Genomic DNA, 18,851 nt, shown 5'->3' with positions numbered 1-18,851 from the left:
AAGAGCTTGAAAGAACAAAAGGCCATTTTCTGTTGTGAATATATCCATACCGGCACACACACACACACACACGTAATTATCAATAACTACCGCTCATGTGCAACATACATGGAACTGAATGCAATGATTTCAGAATTAAAATAAAAAAAATACAATGTAGAAAAGAGTTGCAAGGTGGCTAGAGATCCACCACCCCCACCCAGAAAATTAATATAATAATAAAATACAGTTGCTATAATACAAGGAAAATATGTAAAAAAGAGCTACAGCACCTCCAGTTCAGACGCCTCTGCTGTATTTTACTATCACTTTTGCCTCTAGATTTTCTTACAAAATTGGAATGTTTAGTGAATGTGTGGAATTTATAAATGACGTTCGAATCGGAAGAAGTAAACATACTATGATAGGTGGGCTAAATTTCACTCAAAAAAGTTTACTAAACCAGCTTCCCGATGGCTCAGCGGCAAGTCTGATGGCTTTTAACGCAAAAAAATCTGGTTTCGATAGATTTGACGGGCAGAGCACAGACGGGCTATTGTGTAGTTTTGTGCTTAACAAACAAACTCTAAGAATGTCTTCCAAATAAAATTTGGAATTTTTTACACGAAAATAATGAGTGCACATACCCAAAGTTAAATATAATCACCTACTGCTTAAAACAAAACTTGAATGATAAATTACATTAATTGCAATAAATATTTGTTCCAAAAATTATTAAACCATTAACAATTAGTCAATACAGAACTCCTTGAAACTTAGTTGAAATGAGATCAATTGTTTAAACACTTAAAAATTTCGGTACATCATTGTATTACGCACTGAAGCAAGTAAAAATTTTAAATCTGAAAAAGCTTACAAAAATTACTTTAAGAAAGGAAATTATGAACATACAAGATTAATGGTTACATTGTAAAAGTGAGCATACAAGATTAATGGTAATACTGTAAAAGTGAGCATACAAGATTAATGATAATACTGTAAAAGTGAGCATACAAGATTAATGGTAATACTGTAAAAGTGAGCATACAAGATTAATGATAATACTGTAAAAGTGAGCATACAAGATTAATGGTAATACTGTAAAAGTGAGCATACATAGATTAATGGTAATATGTAAAAGTGAGCATACAAGATTAATGGTAATACTGTAAAAGTGAGCATACAAGATTAATGGTTATACTGTAAAAGTGACACGCAAATCAAATCTCAGTTTATTTCTAGTTGAAATAAACATTAACCATATAAAAGCACAAATATTAACTACTTACTGTCAGCTGACAAGGTTGACTGGGGTTGATGAAGTCTAGCCCTCTATCTCCAACACCATTGAAACAATTCTGAATATTTTGGATAAACTTGCGGTGGATAGCGGACAGAGCATATACACAGAGAGCCGAGTTCATAGAGGGTTTGTTGTAAATGTCGGCTTCATCTTTAGACTTCGCAAAAACCGCAAAAAGCACCTTATCCTGAGCGGTGATTCCTAATGATACAGCTAGGTCGGAGCCCGGTTGACCTACAAAAGCAGCTTGAGCCAGATTATAGTCTGTTCCATCGTTAGATCGACAGACCAGTGGAATTTCGGTGTAAGAATAATAGTGTGGGTCGTTCTGGCAGATTCGAACAAGCTTAGACAGAAACGGACGAGGTCTGTCAGTATTCTTCTTCTGAACAGTCACGAAGTACGAGAAACCTTTATTCTCAAACCCATACACATAAGTGATTGGGTAGATGGCCCGCGCAAGACTGTTTACAGAAACTTTAGTTCCAGTGGTCACCTTCGACTCAGCTATAGTAAACATACTATCAGGATCTAAACTACGACTGCTTACCATTGGTACGTCTGACCGGTAATGTCCATTTCCAGTGAAAGTCACACCGACGTAAAGAACATTGGTCATTCTACGAAAGGTATCGGTCGGACCCTTAGCTATAAAGGCCACCGTGGACGCTGTGGCGTTATTAGCCACCACAGACTCGTTGGCTGGAGTATCATAAATAGACACGTCTTCCAAGTCGTGGACTGTGCACACGCCTTGGAAAAGACTTCCACAAGCTATTAATCTACTTTGTTCATAGTCAATGACAAGGGCTTTGTTATGATAATCCGTGCTCTTCTTGTCAACTCCAGAACACACTCGCGTCACTGGGCAAAATGGACTGTCTTCCTTAGGCCCCAAGATAACTGTGCTCTTTAAAGTCAGTTTGGGGGTTAATTGATATATTCTGTTGACCCCGCCAACGTATACAAGTCCTGTGAACTTGTTCACTATCAGGTGTTCAAATTTTTCACCTAAAAAGCCCTGACGGTCAAAGATAGGGTAACTGGTATTCACTAGATTTACTTGTTCAGCTGATGTCCATAGAACCAAAAGTAATAACCAAGACATAGAGGGGAAGCTCCCTATCCACCGTCTTTCCCGTTTCCTCATGGTCGATGACTTTCAGTTGGACCTCTAAAATTAAAACAAACTTTTTCAGAGCAAGATCAATAAAAAAAAATAGAAACTTTGAAAGATTTTAAATTACATGTGCATTTCTGATTAACAACAACGAATAAAAACATCGAAACTGAATTCATATATTATTATTCTTATATTAAAAACACGTGAAAAATGATATTTCTATTATGGGTAAATGGCCATATCACGAAGAAATCTTGCTCACAATGGCTCTTTAACCAGTTCTGCACTTACCATGATTCAACTATGATTTGATGATCTAATCTCAAAAAACAACAACAAAAAAAACACATTTCTAACCATTATAGCACTACCAATCTACTCGTTAGCATTACGGACCATAAAACTAGTGGAGAAATATGTGAAAGAGCAAATACCTTAAACTCTAATGTAAATCTCCTATCATCATAATTGCATCACAATGACCACAAGCAAAGGTGCTGGTTGAAATCCTTCTAATACTGGTTTTAACACGCGGAAAATAACATTAACAACTCGCTATCACGACATGTGGACAATGCACATGCCAAGTTTGATAGTCATAAACTTTTCGATAAAGGCAAGCAAATATAATTTTCGTGTATATTATTCTATTTTTAGATATTTAACCATCAATAATCGATACAGGTTCCAACCTTTATGCTTTCTACTTTTATATGCTTAAGAGTCCCCTATCGAAGAGTGTACAAACTTCTACAATCAGACAAGACATTTGTCTACTATACAATTCGCTAGTGAGCATCATTTAGGGCATAACTACTTCAAACATAATTTAACACAAATTAATGTGTGTTTTTCACGAAGTAATCGAAAATTCTGAAATGTTTCATCTTTTCAATGACTGGTTTTATTTTAAGAATTTACATTGACACAATACTACCGACATGCACTAAAACTGATTTTATCCTGAGAGATAAAGTAAAACCACGAAAAAAACAAATAAATATTGATCGTTAAAGTTTCAAGCCTAATTATTATAAGTATCCCAATTTTCTCCTACGTATCAACTACCTTATGATTCACCTTTCTCTGACTGTAACAAGCAGCACAAGGATGGGTTTCGAAGGAATTCTACCAAGTGAAACTGTAACCTATGCAGAGCGACAAATCTGCTTAGCTGATATCCAGGACATCTCCATGTTTCATCCAATTACTTGTTGCTGGAAGACAGGAACATGCGAGAGAGTTTTAAGTACCATAATCCCATTCCTTTCCCTCCCCTACTTCCTGTAGCAAATAGAAGTCCATACAATTAGAGTGCAGATATCACTTGACTTCAGAAAACGGATTACTCATGATGGCTGCCTTGCTAGCTAGTCGCTACCAGTAAGATACAAAAAACATTCTCGAATAATTCGTAAAACTGCCATCATTACCTGACTGTGGTAGAATGCAAATCGACCTTAGTCACTCAAGAAAAAATAGAGTTAGTTGGTACTTCAGTTTTGATCGTATGGCAAAGCAGTGTCCTTCCAATAATGATACCCCACAATAAAGAACACGCACGCAAAAACACGAACAATATAGACTTTTGTCTAACTTCAGTTATTCGACCACATACAGTTTAGATCGGTAATGGATACTTAGAAACACACAAGTTCGATCACTCTTATCTACAAAAAGCATAGTTGATTTTGTTTCCTATGAAGAAAATATACTTCAGGACAATATTCGATTTTTTCTTATAAAATCACCAATGTTAAAGTAATTCAGTTTTTCGGCATTCTTGACCAAGTTAAAACAGCTCGATTGTAATGTATTTTTGCCAAGTTGGGACTTCTGAGAGAAAGAGAAAGTAAAATATTAGTAATTCGGACTACATCAAACACTACCCATCTCTTATGCAACAAGACTACAATTATTATTATTTCAGTCGTAAAAATATATACAAATATTCTAAACAACCAAAACAGATATAAAATACTGCTCATATCTAGGTAGATACAAGTTGTTTGTTTAGTTACGCGCAAAGCTACTCGAGGGCTACCTGCGCTAGCCGTCCCTAATTTAGAAGTCACAGATTAAAGAGAAGGCAGCTAATCAACACCACCCACCGCCAATTATTGGGCTACTCTTTAGCGATGAAAAGTGGGATTCACCGTCACATTATAACGCTCCCACGGCTGGAAAGGTAAGCATGTAAAGTGTTGGGTTTCGAACTCGCGAACCGCAGATTGCGAGTCGAGCGCCCTAACCACCAGGCCATATTACGCTGCTAGATACAGAAACAGTATAAAGCGCATGGCAACAACATTCATCCTCAAGTGCTATTTCAGATTCGTAATTACAGTGATTTTATTACTTCACTTTATTTCCGCTATTAATAACACAGGCCTGCGATGGTTTTGCTGTCTTGAAATGTTTACATGTTCTACAGTAATTCCTGTAGCGTAAATCTGAAAATGATATCCATTTCTTTCCCCATCGCGTACAGATTTTTCACAAAAATTGCGTCATAACGCAATACATAAAAGAAAGACCATAACACGTAGTTTTGAGACTAAAATACGTAGAGTTCACAAAATAAATCATGATGAATGAGGATGCATATTCGTTTGACATCAATGTTCTTCTATTTTCTTCCGTTTGTTTGTAGTTTGGTTAAACATAATAATAAAAAATGTTCATTGTGGTAAACGAAATAATAATTTGATCTAAGTAAGAGTTTTTTTCTTCAGGATTTGTAAAAAAATCTTTATGATAGAAAAAAAATTAATATTATTTTCGAAATCTGCGAAGCTGAATTATGGAAAATCCGTTATGAAAACCAAAACAACTTTTATGAAGTTTAAATTCGCAGACTTGTGTTATCATTATTCTTTTGTTATTATACTAATTACACGATAATGTGTGCTTACTTAAGAGAATGAAGTAATATTGTGTACTCTACAGCGAAAAAAGCATCCTTGTTAATAAATGTATACGAGATGAAAGATAATTAACTACCATTCCAGTTCGTCATCTCAATGTTAATATATTCCAGATTAATTTCCACAAAGAATGCAATTCACGTTTGATTATTCTACTTTTCAAATATTTCAGGCAAGAACCTATAGCAACAAATATTCCATTTTATTTCTTTTTGCACATGTTCATATGAGACAGAAGTTGAGAAATGGTTAATCATGTTGTTAAAAACATAACGAGAAACACAAACTATCACCAATCTTCCCTCGATCTCTCTAGTCACAAAGACGTGGTCATAACGCCAAGGTGAAACACCAAACATTAGAAAATATTCAACAGAGCAAAGTCTGGTCATCTCACGAGTAAAAAAACGTGATCAAAGTAATGGACTCCTAACTTCAATCACATGTGTACGTAATAAAAATTATTAACACTGTGCGAATAATAGATAAAAAGTTGAACACTACAGACACAAAACTTGACCAAGTACATTAAAAAACAACACTTAAGACTTTTAAAAGAAAAAACACAAGTGTCAAAACTTATCTCAATACGAATGCTAAAAGCATTCTTAACAACTAAAGTTATAACATGATCCGAAAAGAAAATCAAATGCAAAAGTTACTCAACAAAGTTTATCCTAGGAGTAAGAACATGATCGCAGCGGCAAAATGAACGCATATCAACCGGCAACGTATGCGAATGAAATGTACAGAAAAAATACGGTTTATCACACTGTGTTCTGGTGTTGAATAAAGTAGCAACAAACAGGAACTGCGGAGAGCATCTAAAGTAAAACCAATGTACAACATGAACCGGATTTTGTGTATTTAGACTATCCAGTGAGCGAACATCGCCAAGAATATAACAGATGACAGCACCAATAGCCACTTACGTAAATCAACAAATTCAAAACAAACTTACGGTGCGGCACTAACAGCTTGGCCTAGCTGAAGAAAGAACTAGTGTTAGCTGAGGGTCATATCCAACATAAATATATAATAGTTTTTACCTTGATTTAGAATGAAACAGTTGACAAAGAAATAGCGTTAATCATGCGTCTTCTGTATAAAAGTGAACTAACAGTTCCTTCGATTATTGCATAGAAAAACATTGTTTCTCAGAAATGTTAAATTAGGTATAAAATAATCACTTTTGCCAATTTTAGCCTTAGAAAGTCGAAGAAATGCCACTGGTTTCTCACGTGTGCCTTCATTTGGATGAGACTAATTCATTCTTTTAAAACATGTCAAACGTGATTCTTGTTGGCTTAAGCAACATATAACAAATAAAAATAACTTATTGGCTGATTAAAAATAACTCAGTAATGGCGTTGACCATAATTATTTTGAGCGAGTCGGACTTGATATACGAATGTAGACAAATGGCATTCGGATATAACCCGGTGGAAGAAACAAGAGCACAAATGTCAGTGGGAAGAAAAAATATATGTATCATGTTAATATAACTCAGAGAACAATTCGTAACAAAACTTACTCAATAGGAGTATTTGTTAACAGTATTTTATCCCAAGTTGTTTATTATGAAAGGAATGAACACACAAGCAAACACATTCATTAACAAGTAGGCTGCCGTAATATTGTGGCAGTTTCAGTACTACAAAAACAAAATTCAGCACTGCGAAGTGCAAGACTAAGCATATGGTATAATTAGAAAGGAATGGCCACGTGTAAACGCACTTGAGTATCCTCTGTCAGCTTCGTTTTGCCCCGTCTTTCATGTAATAATGGGCACAGGTGCTTGATGCATTAAGAGTATTAGCATTTTGAGCTTTACCAACGTAAAGGAAGTCAGAAGCCCAGAACGTTTATGGGAAAGGCAAATAATGATTCTCATTAACCTTCCTACAGAGTCTAATTACCTTTAAATCAATCGGTAACGCTGAAGCATGGGATCTTCGCTGGCATGTTTATTGGTTTACAGAATACCGCTACTTAAATAAGTTGATATTACTGTTAAAAAGGCAGGGTGGCTGTATTCAACTTTTTTATGTCTTGATTAGTGCAGGTTTACTGTTTAGAATGAGTCATAAAAGGGTGTAAGGGGTGACACGTCATGGATGAAGATACATTCGTTAACTGGTTCATTAGAGGTAACCTTTGAAGTTTGTATAATTTTGTTTCAAAAAGAAACTTTGGTGTTAAAAGTAGTGTCGGCTAGGCCAATATATAGGGTTGTTAATATTCAAATAAGTGAAACAGTTTCAAGTTCTTAGCGATATACAAGCTACCAAGAGATTTCGAATAAACAAAAAACACGCATTTACAGTGAATTACTACACGAATATAATCTTTAATGATAATTAAAAATAAGCTAGAAGCATTTATCACGCTTTAATTTAATGCAAAATTAGCACACACACACACACACACACACACACACACATATATATATATATAAAGCCCAGTCAGTTTGTGTTTATGCACAAAGCTAGACGTTGGCTTATATGTGATCTGCCCATCGCGTTATACGTCCTTAGACGTACGGCTGAGCTACCAGGTGGCAGCACAGTTAGGTTCGGTAGTTTTAAATAGTGTGCTCAAGTCTGTTTAAAACCTATCCCTCTTACAAAACGTACACAACTTTGTATGTGCATGAATAAAATCAACTAATGAACCACAGTCTATTGTCACAACGGTAAGGTTGTTCCAGCACGTGATGATGACACCACATAGACATAATACTACAGGATCTATACGTCAATCAACTTCCATTTCATTGCAGCCAATTACCCAATCAAGAACAGTCAGGTTTCAGAAAGTTTCATTAATGCAAGTAGTGAAACATAGCAGTGACCACAAAGTCTAGGGAGATAAGGTTAAAAGCAGGAAACGGACTATTTGACTGCCTTATCTGGAAGCAATCGTTTTCCTCTCGTGTACATCTGAAAAGAGAGAGGTGTAAATGATCAGTTGTGGTTATTTTCCAGTCTCTTCCGTAAGTGTACGTAAGGTTTAGTGATATGACGTGGAACTGGACATAGTGATGAAATTGTCCATCATAATACATGTTTCTTATGATTACTTTCTTGATTTCTTACAGCATTACAAAAAACATAAAAAAATACATTTAGAAACAAGTGTTCTTCTAAACAAACTTTAAAACTAAATTTTTAACATGTACTTTTCTATTTATAAACGGCAGAAAATGTGCACGTACTTAAATATTAACTGTTTGTTTGTTTGTTTTGACTTTCGTGCAAAGCTACACGAGGGCTATCTGCGCTAGCCGTCCCTGATTTAGCAGTGAGAGACTAGAGGGAAGGCAGCTATCATCACCACCCACCGCCAACTCTTGGGCTACTCTTTTACCAACGAATAATGGGATTGACCGTTACAATATAACGCCCCCTATAGCTGAGCATGTTTGGTGAGACGGGAGATTCGAACCCGCGACCCTCAGATTGCGAGTCGAGCGCCCTAACCACCTGGATATGCAGGGCCCAAATATTAACTGTTAACATATAAAGTGTTAATTTGATTTGATAGTGAATAATATCGAACATGACTGACGAATTTATATACGTAACTTACTTAGGAAGAACTTCAGCTTTAACAAATTTCCACAGTGTTGCCTTGGTAACGGACCAAACAGAAAGCATACATTTTAAGCGGCAAGGACGACTGCAGTGGAAAAAAAGAAAAGAAATTGGATTATGTAGCCATTAGCTAGAGCCTGAGTGCGGTCTTCTCCAGGGAGTTTCCGTACGACTGCGCCTGTTAGACTGTCTACCTACTGGATTTTCTCACGATGGATTACTTCATCAACAGCAGAATATCTACTACTATACAAATAAGACTAGAAGACAACCAATAACATCAACCCAAGAGATCTGATTTTGTTCATAACTTTCGTATTTTTTAATATTAATAATAGTTTTTTTTTTAATTATCATACGTCAACAGCTGCTTTTTTAATACCGTTCATTTTTAAGTTTTTCTCTAAACGAATAAGACAGGATCTGTGTGAACCCCATCAAACATCCCCTTAGATAAATATCATCGAAATACAATAAGAAATAAAATAAGTTTCTAACAAAATCCAAGTAAAATAGTTAAAAGGAATACTAGTTAAACACGAAGATAGGTGTTAGACGTTTTGCAAATGTTGACATTTATATCATCAGGACTAAGTCTTTTAGCTGTTTTTTCGTAAAATACATACCCCCTTTGGATATGAACATTCTATTTGTTACAAGTTATTAACAAAATGTTTATATTTATGTATCTTCAGAGAGACATACTGTTTTTCTATTGTTCCTATTTTCTTTCTTCTTCTTCCAAACGCTTTTCAATCGACCGCCATTCCTTCATTTTTTGCCAGATTGGTAAGAAGCTTTGTAGTGTTATACCTTGGTCTAATATGCCCAGACACCATTTTCATTCTTTTTACTTATGCTTTTTTGAGGATTTTTATGTGGTCAAACAACCCATGCGGTCATATTTAAAGCAGTGAAAATTGGCACAAATATAAATTTTCATGTGCCCAACATAATGACGTGCAAAAAAGTTGGATTTGCCCATTTTGAGTTTTTTTAGGGGTTCAGGTCTCACAAAAAAAGTATAATTTTGGGGATTTGGGTCAATTACTCGGCCATATTTTCACCAATTTACATGGAATTTGCTATAAAGATACTTTTCTACAGGTCTCACACAGTTAGAAACAAAAATGATGGACTTGCTCACTTTTAATAATTATATGGGGGAGGGGGGCAAAATATTACTCCACCGCATTTCGGCCAATTTACATGGGATTTGGTACAAAGATACGTTTTTACATGTCCCATATACATACAAAAATGTCGGATATGCCTATTTTTGGTCATTTTAGGGGGTTAAAAGGTTAAATTAACCCATAATTTTAAGGGTTTTGGTCAATAACTTAGCCCTGTTTCGAACAATTTACGTGTAATTTAGTACAAATATATTTTTCTACAGGCAACACACATTGACAAACAAAAAGGTTTGACTTAACCATTTTCTGTGTTTTTCACGACCTTTCTGTGGTGTCAAAATCGGCTATGTTGGGATTGTGTGGTGGAGACATGTTGCAATCGCCACGAATAGTGGAATTGACCGTAACGTTATAACGTCCACAATACTGAAATGGCGTGCATATTCATGATGGAATTGGAACCGCGATCCACACGTTGCGAGTCGAGCGTCCTAACCACCAGCCCATGCCAGGCTCATTACATAGTGTATACCTTCAAGTCATTATAGTTTCAAATTCTATTGTAACTATTTACAATATCAGCACGACGAATTTAACACAGTGTTTAATTTAGGACAACAATTTAATAGACATTCATGATTTCTGGTTCTTTTATATAACACCAAACGTTTATAGAATTATAACACTAAACAATAAAATCGATGATGTAAAACGAAAAATGTATAAAATATTATCATAACTTAAAATGTTTTTATTATGTTCCTGCCTACTTTTACTAGGTCCACCATATTGTATATTAATACTGTTTGTATTACGTTCCTGCTTACTTTTACAATTTACTAGGTCCACCATACTGTATATTAATACTGTTTTTATTACGTTCCTGCCTACTTTTACAATTTACTAGGTCCACCATATTGTATATTAATACTGTTTTTATTACGTTCCTGCCTACTTTTACAATTTACTATGTCCACCATATTGTATATTAATACTGTTTTTATTACGTTCCTGCCTACTTTTATAACTCACTAGATCCACCATGTTGTATATTAAATGTTCCTTCTTATTATAGATATTCTACTTTTACAACTTACTAGAACCACCATGTTGTGTATTAAATTCTCATTTTACTCCTTTGAGATATCCCAAATTGATAATGAAACATACTTTTCCTAACATGTTTTATTATGTTAGTCGCACTTTATATACCTGCAAAGTAATACGTCACTTGACCTTTAACCATAAAATTAACAACATATTTCATACTTAAAACACATTACAACTAAGTTACTGTATAGTTTAACATTCTATTTAATCGGCACAGAAAGTGCTTTTGGTTTATAGTATCTTAACCCTAAAATTATTAGAGTTTTCAGACATTAAGATTAACCCGTATCTCGTATTAAGTTTCCTACTCTATTATTTATTGCAATAAAACGGGTAATATTGGCATTTGACTTCCATAGTATCTTGCTTCTGGAACATAAGGCTAACAACAGAACTAGATTTGTCGATATTAACAGTTTTTGTTTTTAGTTATTTCACAAATAAAAATACAAGAAAACAGAAGGAATTGAACGCAAAATACATTAAGATCAAAGGTTTATATACAAGATCATCGGATTCCATAAAGATATATATATATATATATTTCGTCTTTGAAAATCCTGTGCCGACTGCCAATATTATAATGAACTTTTAGTGTGTCCGCGTGTTCTACATCATGGCAAGATAAGCACATGTTGACAAATCGACTTAATGGTTCCCCTGGTGTTCGAATGTCTTCCATATGGCATGCACTGCACTATCACAGCTATACCTACTTTATCACTTAGCCATGTGATCATAAGTAACTGCAGTTATTATACCACGAGCTTTATGTATTATTTATCTTACTTTTGTGGTGTGGGTTATACTATTACATAGCCAAGCAGTGTCGATAACACACCAGTATTGCTGAACAACTGTTAGCGTGTATAACATTAACACAATAATACCTTTAATACTATACAAACTCAGTTAAAATAACACGATTTTTATCCGGCATACTTTAATGCACTGTTAGCAATTATTCTCCCACGTGTATTGTTAACACCTGTAGCGCGCAGATTGCGTATATCTCTGCTTTCAATAGTCGGAGAATACAGTTTAGACATGATAAATAGCTTGTCATAACAGAATTAAAAAAATAAATCACTATTTCAGCATGTATAGATTGTCTGTCAACAGTACATTTTCAGTGACGGTTGCTACGGTAACAACGTACACAGAATTTGCATAAAGTTATGTTGCCTGTGGAGATGTCTTAGATAGGTTCGTTCCTGGCAGTGTCGTGACAGTTATTACCTATATATCTCTCTAGAGTGCGTCATCTTACAAACCTGTTACTCCTTCTATCTTTAATACGGGCATTCATATTTTTTCTTCCTTCTTCAGTTAAGAAGTTTTGTCTGAATGGTTTTTGTATCGTTAAAGCAGTTGAGAAGAAAATAAAAGAATTATTTTAAACCTATATATGTATAAGAAACAATCCTATGCTGAAAATTAGCGCATCTGTGTTACAGAAGTCTTGAATGTAGTCACTCGGGATTTGGCTACGAGGTATAACAATAGCAACATCCTTCGGTAAGCTTTCGACATAACTGTAGCCTGCAGGATTAATTTATTGGATAGGCCACTGGAACGTGCAAGAGCAGGAAGAAGATGAAATAAATCTAGTCGAAAGCTGTATACTGCGAGTCTTGAGAAAACAGCTACATGACACGAAAGTCCAAGCCTGATAATGAGTATGTTGTAACAATTCCGACTGCCATTTGATGACGTCTAACAACTTTAGGGAAGATTTCGAATGATGACAATATACAGATTCTTTGGACATAGTGGAAGCTAGATTTGAACGTAACAGTAAACGTGAGAAAGAACTCTGCTTGCTCTGTTTTGGGATTGGTTTAGAAAATTATGAGTAATCATAGCATTGAATGCGAGCACGATCCAAGTTACTGAATGTGGGAAATAATGAAAACAAGTAACTGACGAGACTATGTGAATTTATATATATGGTAATATTAACACTAGATCGTAATAGATCCTAGCAGAATGGATATACATCTATAAAAATGAGTTCGGTATCAGTGAGTCTAGTTCACAAATGTTGAGTTATGCATGAAAGCTAGATGTGATTACTTACTATAAGCCGTGCCCTTTATGTCTTCTTTTGTAACTTACTATTAACTTGGAAATTATCTATCATTTCTACTGAACTTCTAACCTAAAGAAAATGCATTCCAGCGATAACAGGGTTACTGGTAATATATTTTTATCAACTATTTAGGCACTTTTACAAAACTGTAATCATGTTTCTGTTGAAGAAGAATCCCATTGGACCTGGCATGGTACGTCTGAATCTCCCAGTTACCCTGACAACGGGTCTATAAAAACCACCGCAGTCATAGAAACTCCTGTATAAAGACCGCGTTCTGGCATACTATTTCAATACCTGCTACAGTAACGAAATACAGCGGTTGCTAAGCAACACACCATTTGATAAAATATAGACTGCGTGTAGCTTATACAGAATCGTTGAAATTACACAGAATGTTTTGAAAGGAAAGAAAAACTAGTTATGTTTGATGTTATCTCCGTATAGCTGGATGGAGTGTATATAGTAACAAGTATTGTAGTGAGTCCAAATAAACGTTTCAAGAGAGGTAAAAAACGAAAATAGAGTTACAATAAGTAATGTTTCAAAATAGTCTGTATTTTGGTGTGAAGCTAACGATACACATCACATTACTTTCTCTTGTGGAATCAAGCTTCTCATGTTCTTAACCTTTCACACTTCAAAGGCCATCTACAGTACAAAAATATAGAGAAAGTTATATAAAAACAAATACATTAAAAAAAGGCCAGCTGGGAATTTCTTTACTGTGAACAAAAAATGGGAAGCAGTTCCATTTAAAAAAAACCCATTAAAAAAAGTATGTAAAGTTACTTTTGGAATAAACCGTACGCAGGCACTGCAAGAGCTTTGTCTCTGTTACTGGTGTGTTACCAGCTGGTTCAGTTTACGCGATACTTGTTGAACGGGTATCTCTGCATTGTTGATGTCTAGAGAATGTGAGACCACCATTCAAATGTCACTACTACATCTACACTGTACAGTAGTGGCTCTCAGATATAAAGTAGATCGGTAAAATTGGTTACACAACTAGTTAAAATTTGTTTGTTTCATTGTAGTTAAGCACAAGGCTTCACAATGAGCTATCCGTGCACTGCCCACTATGGGTATCAAAACCTGGTTTATAGCGATACAAGTCCGCAGACATGCCGCTGTGCCACTGGAGGGAGATGATTGAATGTGGGAAAGTTTGTTATGACAAAACCTCTTAATGTAGATGGTAAAAATAGAATTTTCACTACGAATGTGTAAAAATTGATCATGTCTTCTCTTAATTTGGATGGTAAAAGCAGTATTTTCACTATATGTTTCAAATTATTCACTATCTGCGACCGAAATGAAGTCTAGGAAAATGTGGTTCACTATCAGAATTGACCAATTAATGAACAATAAAAGCTAAACGGATATTTAAAATGCATAACTAAAAATGAAAGTCAAAAGGGGTGATTTGTTATCGCTTTAAGAGTATTTGAGGAATGCCATTTAACTTTAAACATTTCTGTGTGATCTATAATGTAATTAATGTCACACTTGATGCTTATATATATACTCAGATATCCTTCAAATACCGTGAGGTACGTATGCCAGACGTTATATAAGACCTGCCTTAAATTCTAGAAAAAAAAAACGTTATGAAAATCTACACTCTACGCTAATTTCGGTTACAAAACATAATAGGCTTAAGGTAGTAGAATTATCTCCTCCTTGTAATCTTATATCACCGATGTTTATTACTTATGTAGACACAGAAAATGAAAATCAGCAAAATCCTGAAAAATACAGAATACATATATTGGGGGGATGTCATTCAGTGCCCATATTAGAAAATCACATTTTTGTGTGTAACTATGGTGTGTAATGATTTATTGCATACATAAAAGTCACTACTAACTTAATAAATGAAGCTTACATAAATCCAACCGAAAACATAATAACAATGAGCAGAGAGATCAACTACTTGGTTACTCTACAAAGGGCAAAGAGAGAGCAACCGAAATATGGGAGATAAAATGGAAGACATCTCATCAAGTTACTTTCAGCCATAAATCACTTATGACAGCATTCCCTCTCTTTAACACCTGTTGCACCAAGCTGTTACCACACGCCAAAGAACTGGAGTTATAGAGATGGACTCAGTTATATGTAAACAATGTGATAATGTACACCTTGTGTGAAGAAGATAATGTGATAGTGCCAGTAGCTTCTTTCTTTCTTTCCCTAGTGTCATTACAAACTCAGGGTAACACTTCCGTAAGGTTTCTTTATTACTATTTTATACAAGTGCCAGGCTTAAAAAGTAATGTTGTAAATTAGGATGTGGGCTGCCCATTTCCACTATTTTAAGATTTAGCACTAATAGTGCAGCAGGTATAATTTCACCTGACGATGTAGGTAATAAATAAATAATATGCTTAAATAGTCTCAGTGATGTAAAAATACACTTTCAAACAAGCAATAAAAACTTAAGCACCAGTAGTCATATATGATAAAACTATCAGTTGAATTCTAATGAGAACTCCTAATGGCTCATTTGAACAAACTATCAAAAGAAAAAGGGCACATATACAGAGGCAAAGTGAATTCTCTAAATTTACTTTTAAAATCTGTAATTGGAGATACTAATGTCTGTTACATTACAACCCTATCCTTACGTATCTATCATTTCGTGTCCAAGTGAGATGAAAATCATTATTAGATTGATGATTAGTGGTCACAATTAAAATGCAAAGAAAACAAGTATCATAAGCCACCATTTTGTAAAATGGCCGCCACGGCTAAAAGGAAGTGATATCAATGTGGTTCCATATCTTAAATTCACTGTCATATTACATACATATACACTCCAATGTGACAAGTACCATGCTTTTGTGATAAAATACAGAATACTTCACTATTTATACACATATCTTCTGCACTATATGGTGGTAAAATTGAAATTACTCAAACCGTTCATCAATTGCTAATCCACTTAAACTCGATATCTGGAGGAGTTACTCGAGTCCCTCCCTTTACAAAGTTAATCGAAATTGGCTTAGTCAGTCCCTCCAATAACACATGATACCAGAGAGACAGATAGATGGACAACACTGCTTTATATATATAAACACACACACACACACCACAAATATTAGCTTTCCAGTAATATAAGGATTATTGCAAATATCTTATTTTTGTCTTACTTATATTAACCATTAGTAAATCATCCATTTTATTACATATACAATAAACTAGGGTTAATTGGAGGGTTCGTGTTCTAGCCACGAATTCAAAGGTAGTTCTAAACTTTCGAAATTCAGAATTCGATTTTTCGATTTGTATAAATAGAAATACTGCTTAAACAAAAATTGTTCTAATAAAGTCCACTATCAAATCGTTATATCTAACACTTCTTTATGGCGCCGCCACTAGAAATGGAGCAGGTGCTATGCCAAAGCACTAGGGAGGTACCTATAGTACAGTGTCTGTGCTGCTTCGATAAAATATGTACTGAATACCTGCTGTAAAAGACGTTGTATGAGAAGTGTTATGGTATATTAAATACGAAACAAAATATACGTTAAAACTAATATATACGAGTTAAAGGATAATGACATGAACTGGCAGGTGATAGTTTTTTGTTAATCTCATAATACACCTCTCGGTTTCTATAGTAACTTTCATCAATGTTATATAGCACTGATTTTTATCCCCTACATACTTTCATGTAATTTATAGCACTAGCACTACTTACAAACCTGTACTATAAGTACTATATAGTCAATACTATTACTTCAAGAATTATAAACTGTAACGTAACTAATACTGTTAATATTACACAATACTTTTTTAGTTACTAATATCACTTTATAGACATAAACGTTCTCAGTAACCATTACTATTACAACTACGCTGACGTAAGTATGGTCTCAACTTTCTTAGGAACCAAAATATATCCCAAATTTCATCACATAGAAAGATATTCTGCCCAACCTAATTTTCATTTTGAAATTAATCGTCACGTGACTCTTAAAAGGTACGTTTCATTTAAAATAAACTGTATGAAGCATAAAACAACTGTGGAGTTAATTTATTCTGACGAAGTTTATAAGGTATTTCTCATAGTCTGTAAACATACATCCTCTTATGCGTAATATCATAAAATATGTCGCTCCTCATCAACTGGTATGCGTTAAACTCGATTGCAACACCTTTAGTTCATGACAAGTTTACGAACCATAGATTGAGCATCAGTGATCCCTCCTGAAAACCCAAAATATCCTATACTACATTATATATTCTCTGGAAACAAAAAATACTCAAAAATACACATTTTTCGAGTATCACACTAAGAAACGTAGGACTTTCACATAATAAGCAACAGAGCTTCAGCAAACAACATATCCTACTTTCATATCTACATATATACACACACACATGCATATACAATATACTTCAAATCCTCTGAGGGTGAACCAGAGTTTCGCAAAAAAATATATTATAGACACATGCTCAAATATGCTGTGTCTCTTTCATAGTGATTACTGTTTTATCTTCCTAGAAAGGGCTTCAAAATTCCGTCTCAAATGAAAGCAAACCGCTTCCAAACTCAAGTGTAACCAGGCAGCATCGGAATTCTTCGGACAAAGTTCAGGAAAATAGAAAGTTTCTGTAAATTAGACCTATTGCTGGAAACCTTAGTTGCTGTCAGCGAGATTATCTCTGCCGAGATTAACGATAACAACCTCCCCATCCACATAACTACTAAGTCTAACAATAAATCGTTCCACGGTCCATTACTCCGACTTTAACGATCTTTTTTTGCAAGCGTATTTCTTATGTATAAGTAAATCTATATCAAATAACTCCTAGCAAATGTATATATATCTTCCAAACAATGATATTAAATTATTGTTTTGTATCTTATTAGGCAAACGTGTGAACAATACATAAAAAAGTAGTTCGGTTTGATTTCTTTCGAATATTCGTACAAAGCTGCTCGAGGAGTGTTTACGCTAGCCGTCCCCGATAGCTTTTAAAGAAGGCACCTAGTCAATAGCACCCACCGCCAACTATTGTGCTTCTCTAATCGAATAGTGGGATTTAATCGCTACTCTTATAACTCAACTCCACGGACCCGAAGTGCAAAGAGCAATTTATTTTGGGGGGGTAAAGGGGCACAAACCATGGATCTTCGAAGACATGGTTTGGCACGCTAACCAAAGGCTATGCCCACCCTCAAAGTAGTTCATGGATGTATACGGAGGATATTCGTGTAAAAAGGCCTATCAATGATCAGTTCAGTAAAATACTAGGCCTTAAGTAATACAGATGTTATAACCTTGAAGTTTATTTCAAGCACAGCTCTTTCTTATAAGTAACAAATGTTGAGAGAAAAATAAGGGAAGAACTTTTTTAACAAGTGAAGCACCACTAACACTAAACTTACCATTGAACAAATATTATATATATATATACACACAGAAGTTATAGTAAGGAATAAAAAGAGTTTCACCATCATTTACTGTTTTCTCTCGAGACGTACTTTCTTGATTTGATTCCAGCTAATCCACAAAAAAAAGCTGAATCACTAACTAAAAAGATGAAATCTTACATTTATATAGCAGAGG

The 18,851-nt window shown here is 34.8% G+C and overlaps 1 pseudogene; it reads right to left on the bottom strand.

Annotated features, from left to right (window-relative positions):
* The window catches only part of LOC106460186, a 161,824-nt pseudogene that overhangs the window by 76,093 nt on the left and 66,880 nt on the right, over nucleotides 1-18,851 (bottom strand).

Source organism: Limulus polyphemus, unplaced genomic scaffold (genome assembly GCF_000517525.1).
Source record: "Limulus polyphemus unplaced genomic scaffold, Limulus_polyphemus-2.1.2 Scaffold725, whole genome shotgun sequence".
NCBI classification, from domain to species: domain Eukaryota; kingdom Metazoa; phylum Arthropoda; class Merostomata; order Xiphosura; family Limulidae; genus Limulus; species Limulus polyphemus.
Note: the sequence above shows the minus strand (reverse complement) of the source record. Positions and strands in the feature narration are given on the sequence as shown.